Below are 12,122 nucleotides of genomic sequence, written 5' to 3'. Positions count from 1 at the left end.
GACAGTAGCCTTTCTGATAGATGTGAGATGGTATCTCATCCTGGTTTTCATTTGCACCTCTCTAGTGATTAGTGACCTTGAACATCTTTTCATATGTCTATTGGCCATCTGTATGTCCTCTTTGGAGAACTGTCTATTCAGGTCTTTTGACCATTGTTTCAGAGTTTTCTTCATATCCCTGGCCTGTATGGCTCAGTTGGTTGGGTATCCTGGCAAAACAAAAGGTGGTGGGTTCAATTCCCAGTCAGGGCACATGTTTGGGTTGCCAGTCCTGGATGGGCCATGTAGGAAAGGCAAATTAGTTGCCTCCTGTACACACCCTGACCAGGGGATTGAACATCAACCCAGGTATGTGTCCTGACCAGAAATCAAACTCACAAACTTTTAGTGTATGGTACACTGCAAGAACAAACTGAGCCACACCAACCAGGGCTCACCTCTTTCTCCCTCCCTTCCGCTCTCTCTGTAAATTAATAATGAGAATATTTTAAAATAAATATAAAGTTTTATTTAAATAAGATTTGCACTTTTATGTTTAGTTTATTCCTACTTATTTTCTTTCTATTGATATTATAGGTAGAAATGTATTTCCATTATACTTTTGTTTGTATATAAAAAATTAACCATTTTTAGGCATTACTTTACAGGTTGGTTCCTGCCAAAGTTTCTATTTGTTTTAGGTTTTTGTTCCTTGATTCTTTTGAGTCCTGCAGCAATGTTATATCACTGCACATTCAAATAGCTGAACTTCCTCTAATTTTCACACCTTTGTTTTCTCTTGTTTGATTGCATTGGCTAACATCCCCAATAGAGTAAATTACTTAACCAGTTGTGTGATGTTAATACTTATAAAATAAAAAAAGTGAGCACAAGAATCCAGCATGGCTTCACAAAAAAACAAGCCATTCTTAACCTCATTTGCTTTTTCTAAATAAAAATAGGTTTACTTGGCAGGAAAGCATAGACAAGGTTCTGCAGACCAGTATTCTTTACCGTCCTGCTTGGATTGAAATTAAGTTGAACTGGTTCCAAATTACATAGGCTAGTAATTCCAGGCTCAGCATTCTCCAAAACACAGTTATCTTAGCATGAGGTTGTTAAATGCATGTTCTTCACATTTTCATAACTCATAGTAATATCCTAAAAGGCTTATTATAATTAAAATATAATCGAAACTGAAAGAATCAAGATATTTCAAAATAAGTATTATGAGTGCACAATTAAAAAACCGACTACTCTGATCACAGTTCACATGACAGAGCCCTGGGTTTCAGTTGTCTGTAACCAAACCCGAAACCCCAGTTTGATGTGGCATCACTGGAAATGCTTCCAGGACTGGTCTCCTCTCCTTTGAGCCATTTATTTACAGAGGGGAGGAAGTTGCTAGAAATCATTTTTTAATTGAATTTAATGTGGTGACATTGATAATAAAATTGTATAGGTTTCAGTAAGCAATTCTACAACATACCATCTGTATATTATTTTGTGTGTTTACCACCCGATGTCCAGTCTCCACCATCATTTATCCTCCCCGCATTGCACTCTTATACCTCCCTCTACCCCCCATTCTCCTCTGGCAACCAACCTACGCTTCTTGGTGTCCATGAGTCCTCTTTTTCTTTACTTAATTCCTTCACCCTTTTCACTCTTTCCAACACCTTCCCCTCTGACAGCTGTCTGTCTATTTTCTGTATGCATGAGTCTGTCTCTATTTTGTTAGTTTATTTTGTTCACTACATTCCACATATATGTGAAAACATATGTTGCTTGTCTTTCTCTGACTCACTTATTTCTCTTAACATAGTACCCTCTAGGTCCATCAATGCTGTAACAAAAGGTAAGGCTTCCTTCCTTTTTCTGGCTGAGTAGTATTCCATTGTATAATTTTATCATAGGTTTTATATGCAGTCATCTACTGATGGGCACTTGGGCTGCTTGCAAATCATGGCTACAGTAAGTAACTCCACAATGAACATAAGGATGCACATGTGCTTCAAGTTTTTGGTTTCTTTTTATTTTTTATTTTTTAAATAGATTTTATTGATTATGCTATTACAGTTGTCCCATTTCCCCTTCACTCCCCTCCACCCTGCACACCCCCTCCCACCCACATTTCTCCCCTTCAGTTCACATCCATGTCATAGTTATCTGTTCTTTGGGTTCTACATTTCCCTTACTATTCTTATCCTCCCCCTGTCTATTTTCTACCTACCATTTATTCTACTTATTTTCTGTACTTTTCCCCCCTTTCTCCCCCTCCCATTCCCCCGTTGATAACCTTCCATATGATCTCCATTTCTGTGGTTCTGTCCCTGTTCTAGTTGTTGGTGTAATTTGTTTTTCTTTTTGTTTTAGGTTTGGTTGTTAATAATTGTCAGTCTGCTGGCATTTTACTGTACATGTTTTTTGTCTTCTTTTTCTTAGGTAACTCCCTTTAACATTTCATATAATGAGGGCTTGGTGATGATGAACTCATTTAATTTGACATTATCTGAGAAGCACTTTATATCCCCTTCCATTCTAAATGAAAGCTTTGTTGAATAGAGCAACCTTGGATGTAGGTCCTTGCCTTTCAAGACTTGGAATACTTCTCTCCAGCCCTTTCTTGCCTGTAAGGTCTCTTGAGAAATCAGCTGACAGTCCTACGGGAACTCCTTTTTAGGTAACTGTCTCCTTTTCTCTTGTTGCTTCTAAGATTCTCTACCTATTTTTAATCTTGGAATGTGCAATTTTGATGTGCCTCGGTGTGGTCCTCCTTGGATCCAAATTTTTGGGGATTCTCTGAGCTTCCTGGACTTCCTGGAAATCTATTTCCTTTGCCAGATTAGGGAAGTTCTCCTTTATCATTTGTTCAAACAACTTTTCCACTTCTTGCTTTTCCTCATATCCTTCTGTTACCCCTATAACTCTGATGTTGGAATGTTTAAAGATGTCCTGGAGGTTCCTAAGCCTCTCATCGGGTTTTTTGAATTCTTGTTTCATCATTTTTTTCTGACTGGATGCTTCTTTCTTCTTTCTAGTCCACTCCATTTATTTGAGTCCCAATTTCCTTCCCATCACTATTGGTTCCTTGTACGTTTTCCTTTATTTCACTTATTGTGGCCTTCATTTTTTCATCTAATTTGGAACCCTATTCAACCCATTTTTGTGAGCATCCTGATTACCAGTGTTTTGAACTGTTCATCTGATAGGTTGGCTATGTCTTCATTGCTTAATTATATTTTTTATGGAAGTTTGATGTGTCCTTTCCTTTGGGTCATTTTTTCTTGTCTTCACATGCCTGTTATGCAGTGAGGGGCAGAGCCTTAGGTGTTCACCAGAATGGAGCAACTGAGGTAGCTGGGCTGTGATGCTGTTCGTGCGGCAGAAGTCAGAAAGGGAACAATGGTCCATGATATGCTTTCTGCCACATTTCAGTCACTTCTCCCATTTCTCACAAGTAAATTCAGCCTTTCTGGGGCTGAGTCCTGTGTGGGTGGGTTTGTGTACATTCTAGGACCCTGTGGGTCTCTCCAATGAACTCTCCTGTGAGGCTGGGAGTCTCTTCCAACACCTCAAACACCATGGGTATTTTCAGTCACTGTCTTGAGGCTATCCTTCCCTGTGCTGGCGCCCTGGGTTGCTCCTTTATCTCATTCCCATTTCACCTGGTTTATCTACGCACAAATGTGGGACCACCTGCTGCCTTCCCCAACACTGCGCACCACAACCCACTGCCTTGCTAGGTCTTCCAGCCACCACCCAGTATGCCCAGGGTCCACCAGCCACTGTTTTGCCACGAATCCTCTCCATCCCAGTTGACCAACTCTGCCTCTCCTACTGGTCTGGATGAATGTGTCTTCTTTAACTCCTTGATTGTCAGACTTCCATACTGTTCAATTTTCCATCAGCACTGGCTATTTTTTGTTTTTAAATTGTTGTCCTTCTTTTGGTTGTGGGAGGAGGCACAGTGTGTCTACCTACACCTCCATCTTGGCTGGAAGTCCCCAAGTTTTTGTTTCTTATATTCCCAAAAGTAGGCTTACTGGGTCATAAGGAATTTCCATATTTAATTTTTTTGAGGTAACTCTCTGGGACTCTCTGAGTTTTCTGGATTTGGATGTCTATTTCCTTATGCAGATTGGGGAAGTTTTCCTTCATTATTTTTTTCAAGTAAGTTTTCAATTTCTTGCTCCTCTTCTTCTTTTTCTGGTACTCCTATGATTTGGATGTTGGAATATTTAAAACTGTCCCAGAGATTCTTAAGCCTCTTTTCATATTTTTTGAATTCTTGTTTCATCATTGTGTTCAGGTTGAATGTTTATTTCTTCCTTCTGTTCCAAATCATTGATTTGAGTTCCAGTTCCCATCGCTTCACTCTTGGTTCCCTGTATATTTCTTTATACCACTTTATGTAGCCTTCACTGCTTCCTTTGTTTTGCAGTTGTACTCAGTTTTTTTTCTGTACACTCTGATTACCAGTGTTTTCAGCTCTGTAACTGATAGGTTGGGTACCTCCTTGTTGTTTAGTTCTTTTTCTGGAGTTTTGATCTGTTCTTTCACGTGGGTCATATTTTTTTGTCTCAGTGCACCTATTTATGTTGTAAGTGGTGGAGCCTTTGGTATTCACCAGGGTGGGACAACCCACTACACTGCATTGTGGCACTATATGTGGGAAAGGGGTCAGAGAGGAAACAATGGCACTTGCTCCATTGTGGCCCTGCTTTCAGTCACTTCTCCCTACAAGCAACTTGGGCCCTTCTGGTGCTTATTCCAAGGTAGATGGGTTTGTGTACACTCCAGGACCTCATGGGTTCCTCCAACGGAATCTCCTGTGAGACTGGTTTTTCCCAAAGCTGCACCTCCCTGAGAGTTTTACAGCCAGAAGTTTTGATGCTTTTCTCTCCTGTGCTGGAACCCTGGTTGCACAGTTTGTCTCATCCCCCAGTTGTTCCTGTTGGTGTATCATCATGAGATTGTGGGACTGCCTGCTCCTCCAGCCAGCACCTTGCCATGCGTCTCTCAGCCTTGGCTGCCCATATCTACCCCTCCTACCTGCACGGATGAATATTTCTTCTTTGACTCCTTGGTTGTCAGACTTCAATACAGTTCGATTTTCTGGCAGTTCTGGATGTATTTTGTTCTGGTTGCTGCCATCTTTTGATTTTGTGAGGAAACAAAGCATTATCTGCCTACACCTCTATCTTTGGCCTATAATTTTTTTCTGTGTACTGTCTTTATCTGGTTTTGGAATTAGGATGTTGCTAGCTTCATAAAGTGACCTTGAGAGTCTTCCTTCCTCTTGAATTTTGTGGAATAGTTTGAAAGGATAGGTGTTAATTCTTTTTTGAATGTTTGGTGAAATTCACTTATGAAGCCATCTGGTTTAGGACTGTTATTCCTTGGGAGTTTTTTGATTACTGCTTCAATTTATCTAGTTATAATCTGTCTATTTGGATTCTCTGATTCTTCCTGATTGAGTTCTGGAAGACTGTATGTTTCCATTAATTTATCCTTTTCTTCCAGATGGTCCCATTTTTCAATTAAATATTTTATTGTTGTTCTATTACAGTTGTCTGAGATTGTCCAATTTGTTGGCATATAGCTGTGTGTAATATTTTCTTACATTCCTTTGTATTTCTTTGGTGTCAGTTGTTACTTCTTTTTAATTTCTAAATTTATTTATTTATTTAGGTCTTCTCTATTTTCTTCTTTATGAATCTTTTATTTATTTTATTGATAATGCCATTACAGTTGTCCTATTCCCCCCTTCATTCCCCACACCCTGCACACCCCTCCCCCGCCATCTCCCCCCTTTTGTTTATGTCCATGTGTCACATTTTCTTTAGATTCTATATTTCCCATACTCTTCTTGCCCTCCCCCTGTCTATTTTCTACCTACTGTCTATGCTACTTATTCTCTGTACCTTCTCCCCTCTTCTCTTCCTCCCAGTCCCCTTTTGCTAACCCTCCATATGACCTCCATTTATGTGGTTCTGCTCCTGATCTAGCTGTCCTCTTGGTTTGCTTTTGTTTTAGGTGTGGTTGTTAATAACTGTGAATTTGCTGTCCTTTCACTGTTTCTATTTTTTATCTTCTTTTTCTTAGATAAGTCCCTTTAACATTTCATACAATAAGGGCTTGGTGATGATGAACTGCTTGAATTTTACCTTATCTGAGAAGCACTTTATCTGCCCTTTCATTCTAAATGAAATCTTTGCTGGATAGAGCAATCTTGGCTGTGGGTCTTTCAATTTCATGACTTGGAATACTTCTTTCCAGATCCTTCTTGCCTGTAAAGTCTCTTTTGAGAAATCAGCTGAAAGTCTGATGGGAACTCTTTTGTAGGTGACTGTCCCCTTATCTCTTGCTGCTTCCAGGATTCTCTCCTTGATTTTAATCTTGGCTAATGTATTTATGATGTGCCTTGGTGTGTTCCTTCTTGGGTCCAACTTCTTTGGGACTCTCTGAGCTTCCTGGATTTCCTGGAAGTCTACTTCCTTTGCCAGACTGGGGAAATTCTCATTTATTATTTGTTCAAATAAGTTTTCCACTCGTGGCTGTTTCTTTCCCCCTTCTGGTGCCCCTATAATCCGGATGTTGGAACATTTAAAGATGTCCTGGAGGTTCCTAAGCCTCTCCTCATTTTTTTGAATTCTCATTTCTTCATTCCTTTCTGGTGGGATGTTTTGTTCTTCCTTCTGGTCCATTCCATTGATTTGAGTCCCAGTTTCCTTTCCATCAGTATTGGTTTCCTGTGCATCTCCCTTCATTTCAATTAGTTTAGCCTTCATATATTCCTCTAATTTGTGACTATAATCAAGCAGTTCCATGAGTATCCTGATCACCAGTATTTTGAACTGTGCATCTGAGAGGCTGGCAATATATTGGTCGCTTAGAGTTATGGGCTCTGGGGCTTTGAGTTCTTCTTGAGCCATCTTTTGAACTGTTCGTGGCTTTTATGTATCAAGATTGGAGCCCTAGGTGTTCACCAGAGCAGGGCAACTAAGTCACTGGGTTGTGATGCTGTAGGTGGGGGCGGGGCCAAAGAGGAGCATTGGCAGTCCCGTCTGCCGCCTCTTGTCGCTGCCGCCGCTGCCGCCACAGGTGCCACACCTGCCACCGTCACTGGGGCCCACGCGTTTTGTCCCACTGCACGTGAATGTGCCACTGCCGTCAGCCCTCCACCACTTGGTTCGCTGCTGGAGTCTGCACGGTCCGTCTCACTGTGTGTGAATGTGCGACCGCAGTCAGTCTGCCCCACACCCTGACTTTGTCCAGGCTGCCTGCGTGCCTAGGTCAGGGGATCTTTCCTGCCCGACCTGGCTCCGCTGCTGGCTCCACCACTCTTACCGTCCTGGTTGAACAGTTTGTTGTTGTTGAACTTCTGTATAATTCAATTTTCTGTTCTTTGGCTGTGTCTTTGTTCTCCAGTCCTTTGTTGTATTCAAACTTGGTTGTAGGACAAGGCACAGTGTTTCCACCTATGCCTCCATCTTGGCAGAAGTCCTGTGTGTGTGTGTCTTTTTCAGTCTCTTTTAATAATGCTCTGTAATTTTTAGTATGTTGTGTGTTTTTTGTCCTTTTTCTCTCATTCTTGTTTTTCAGTCATTAAGTATAGTTTGGGTACCAATTCCCTGATCGAGAGTGTCATTCTCTATAAAACCAAGGGCACAGAGAGAGGGTAGAAAGGGAAGCAAGATGAATCAAGACTATGCTTCATCTCATCTGCACTCAATTTTCCTCTGCACCTTCCAGTGTTTTGGCCTTTGCCCACAGAATGTCCCAACATAGTGGTCTTGAAAGCTGAGTTTGGGGGCCTCTAAGCTACTTCAATTCCAGGTCATAACTGGAGGAAAAGAAGGTAGAGCCACAGTTAAACAGCAGTAAAAAGTGGAAAGCAAGAGTACCCCAGACCATTTGAAGAAGGTCATACAAACAGTCACTGTTCAATAGTGCTTGGTGATTCACTGGAGTGTAATGTTTAGAAAATTTACTTCAAAAAGAGCAATAATGTTGCCCTAGCCATTGTGGCTCCGTTGGTTGGAACATGGTCCCACAGACTGAAAGGATGCAGCTTTGATTTTTGTTCAGGGTACATGCCTAGGATGCAGGTTCAATCAGGGCACATATAAGAAGACAGCCAATTGATGTTTCTCCGTCTCTGTCTTTATCCTTCTTACTCTAAAAGCAATGAAAAAATGTCCTCAAGTAAGGGAATAAAATAGCAATAATGTCTGCAAAATATCTGACCCTACAGAATATACCCCCTTCTCCCCACATTTGAATCCCAGTTGAATTGGTTTCTGCTGCTGCCCGTGAATAAAAATACTGCTCTCACTCCCCCGCCCAAACTTCCCCAGATGGGGACTGGTTTCGTTTTCAGATTCAAAGGACTGTGAAAAATAAAATAAAAAAACAGCTTTAAAATGGACTTTGAGTTGCCATCCCAGAGAAACTGCCTTGCACACATATGCCCTCAAACTATAGAAATATTAAAATGGGCCAGAGTAACATAGGGCTGAGCCTCAAGCAGTGTTGAATCCCAGACAAATGTCTGTTTTGACTAACAAACTGAAAATTAAAGACTTTCCTAATAGCATCACTATGTTAGCTTATCGACCCGTATAAAAATTTCTTCCATTTATGTCATTTTTCTCCTTTCTTTTCTCATAAGTACCTCATATCTTCACCCCCTCATTAGAATTGTATTGGGATTTCTTCCTGAATTGGTACTTCTGAAAAAACTGTCCTTTGGATTTCAAATGCTTGTTGACTCTCACTTTGGCCTTTTGTTTTTTGGATTAACAGGACTGCATTATTCATGGAAATGAAAAGTAAACAGGGCCTCTTTGGTGTTTGTGCAGCCATCTGAATTTATCACTAGCAGATAAGGAATAAAAATTAACTGGAGATTTCAATGAGTACTAAACACAGCCCATTTTACTTATAAATTTGGGATTGTTACAGGTAAATATTTTGTTTTGTGCTTTGCTTTTCAAAATAATCTCTCTTTTAAACGTTTGAAATAATAAACTGACAACAACACATTTTAAAAGCATGTTGCAACCCATTTCCAGCTAAATTAACACAAGTTGGTTTTGACATTAGAGCCAAGCACTCAGTAACTCATCCATGGCCAGATTACAGAACAACAACTGAAACATCACCTTAAAGCAACACATTCTGCTCTGCTGAGATTTCAGCTTTAATACAAAAAGAGGAGAAAGGCTGCTCCTCTCATAACCAGGAACATTTGACTGTATGTTATTGGTGATATGGGCTCTTGGTTCTTGAGCTCAGCAAAGAATTCAGAGCCAAGAACTCTATCAGAGAAGGAAGTTTATTTAGCACACAAAGTGAAAACACTCTCAAATGTGATATTCAAGGAAACTGCTCAGAGAGCTGCCCTACCTTTTAAAAAGAAAGTCATGGAAGCAGAAGTGGTAAGCCAGGTGGGCTACATGGAGTCCAGAAACAAATTACAGAGGCAAAGTGGGGCTCTTGGAAGTAGATTCAAAGGGTTAGCCTAAAAGGAGCTGCCATTGCCCACTGCTACCCTGGTTGCAAATCTTGTGGGAACCCTTGCAGGGGTGTCCAACCTGGGGCCCATGGGCCACATACAGCTGAGATGGCTATGAATACAACAAACACAAAATCATAAATTTACTTAAACTCTTTTTTTTTTTGCTCATCAGTTTTCAATCGTGTTTGTGTATTTAATGTGTGGCCCAAGACAAGTCTTCTTCTTGCAGTGTGGGCCAGAGACCCGAAAGGTTGGACACCCCTGCCTTGGAGCTCAGGAGAAAGAAAGCAAAGATGCACACCTGAGGGGAAAAGGTGTGAGGTGCTCTCTAGAGAGAAAGCACGAGCACTGGGTCCTCTGTTTTAAGGGTTTTTATCTGTTTTAGAAAGCAGGAATTTGGGGGGGGATGTTTGAGGGGAGGGTATCAGTAGAATATATGCCAGCTGTCCAAGTGTGTTTTAATATGCTGACTCATTAAGATGAGCACAGAGAGTCAGGGTCATGGTCTCCACTGAGTGGTTGGCACTCAGGGACTAGGGTAGTGGGTCATTGGTTACTGTGTATGGTCCTGATGCCAGCAGTGGCATCACTTGGATGTTGCTGCTTTTCTGGGCCTTTTGTTGAAAACTGAGACCTAGGTATTTTCTATAGTTTAAGCAAAACTCTGTCTGTGGTCAGCAAATATGTGCCTTTACTCCTAGGATTATTTCATGCTGATCAGAACCTTGTCTTGAGGGCTCAAAGCTTAAGGAAGTGGCCATGCAAAAGAGAAGGAGGCATGTGAGTCAGAAAGCTCCATCAGGCCAGTTTGAATCAGCTGTCTAAATTTCTTTATTTCACTTGCCAAGGAATTTTCCTTGCTTCTTACTATCCTGCCTAATATATAGTATGTAATACTATTTTACTCCATGTATTTTTTTCAGTACTACATGGATTGACTGACTCATAAAACTTTAAGGTCAATTCTACCTTGGTGCTGTTATAGACCAGACAGTGTTCATCCACCTGGCAATAGCAGAGCCAAACAAAGAATTGCAGTGGAGAAATATAAGTTATTTTATTGATGAATGGAACCATGTAGGAGAACAGGAAGCTAATGTGCAAAAGCCCAAACTTCCCGATGTCATGTAGTTTATAGATTGTATAGGGCAAAATCAGAAGACATTGTGGCTTAGAGGGTTTGGGGTTATGCAAGGAGCTGATTGGTTGAACATGAGGTAATGGTAATATTTTTTCAGGTCTTGAGGATAGTTGTGAAGTCCGTTCAGATGTCCCTGTGGCTCCTTCAATGGGGAAGTATCCAGGGGAGAGTCATTCTACTTTAGGGCCCAGGAACTGAAACATAACTTAGGTCAAGGTGTCATCTGTGGCTTGCCAGAGGTCTAGACCTTGTGGTCATTAATCTGGTGTGGTCTACTGTCTTCTTCCTCAGGGATCTATGACTATCCAGGGGAAAGGCTAGGTCTCTGAGGAGCAGTGGTATAGGGAGGAATAGAGAGTTAGAGAGAGAGAGAGACTTTCCCTTGTGGCTCTCCTATTCTTTTTCCAAGAAACAGGGTCCAGAGCCCCACATGGCTGCCACACTTGAATTTAAATTCCAGTGCCTCCTTCATAACACTCCATCTGACTCCTCCCACAAAGAGTTACACCTGCCAGTAACTGATTGCCATTGTTAGTCTGGGCAGGCATGGCCCTGTGATATAGGGGAACCACCTCCCAGCTATGGGTTAAACTCATGCCCACCTCCCTGGCTCCCATGGCCTCCCACAGCTACTCAACACATCTATGAAGCTGGCCAGTTGTTATCGATATGCAAAGTAACTTTCAATGGCCATCCTCTGCTTCTCCCTCCCCCAAGCCCTGTTAGTTGCAGACTTGCCCATTTTTGGAACCCGGGTATTCCCTGTTACATAAAGACCCCCTGTCCTGCACTGACCAAAGTGGAGATCATAACCCTAAAGGGACACACCTGGAGAACTCATGAATATTCTACCAAAACCTTCCCCTTAGACCTTCCCTAATCTTCCACCTATAAAAAAGAAACAAAAGCCTCAAGACAAAGGACCAGTGCACACATGCTTTCCCTCTGGGGAGCAGTCCCTGCCATTTCCTTTCCTTTCTGCCTACCTGCCCCACCCCCACCACGCTTCTTTCCTCACAGATGTGTGTCTCCTAAACTCTAAGGCTGTGGGCATCTGGCAGCTTATCCCAGGCTAATGCCCTGCACCTATTCCCAAAGCCCTCTTTGCTCTGAATTTCCAGTGAGCTGAGGCAACCCAGCCAAGCCTCTCCTGTTGCTTCTTTTATGCTACGCCCTTCCTTGTTTCACTGACCCTAGCTTTAATAAATGTATCCTCAGAGTGACCTGGACTCATGTCATGAAATCTTTCCTATGTGAAGTCAAGAACCCATTCACTCTAGCCAGCCCTAGGCAGACCCACTCAGATCCAGGCCCCCATCTGATAACATTTAGAACCCTCAGTTTTAGTATCAGTGGTAGAGATGGATTTGAATTGATTTGGCCATATTTTTAGAAATCAGATCACAGTGAACGAGCCAAAGAAAAGTTAAGTGTCTAGATAATCAACTGGGACCTTCAATGAGAAAAAGAAAACCT

The 12,122-nt window shown here is 41.6% G+C and overlaps 1 long non-coding RNA gene across 1 annotated transcript; it reads right to left on the bottom strand.

Moving 5' to 3' along the window:
- Positions 1-11: 11 nt before the first annotated feature.
- On the bottom strand, positions 12-11,392 carry LOC119000881 (uncharacterized). The gene is made up of 3 exons (XR_005069433.1): positions 11,381-11,392; positions 1,787-1,794; positions 12-133 (listed from the first exon to the last, which is right to left on the bottom strand). It is a non-coding gene; the product is annotated as an uncharacterized LOC119000881 (long non-coding RNA).
- Positions 11,393-12,122: the final 730 nt, after the last annotated feature.

The sequence above is a fragment of the Sturnira hondurensis genome, unplaced genomic scaffold (genome assembly GCF_014824575.4).
Source record: "Sturnira hondurensis isolate 20B ecotype Veracruz unplaced genomic scaffold, ASM1482457v3 Scaffold0016365, whole genome shotgun sequence".
In the NCBI taxonomy this organism is placed as follows: domain Eukaryota; kingdom Metazoa; phylum Chordata; class Mammalia; order Chiroptera; family Phyllostomidae; genus Sturnira; species Sturnira hondurensis.
This window is presented reverse-complemented; position numbering and strand designations above follow the sequence as displayed.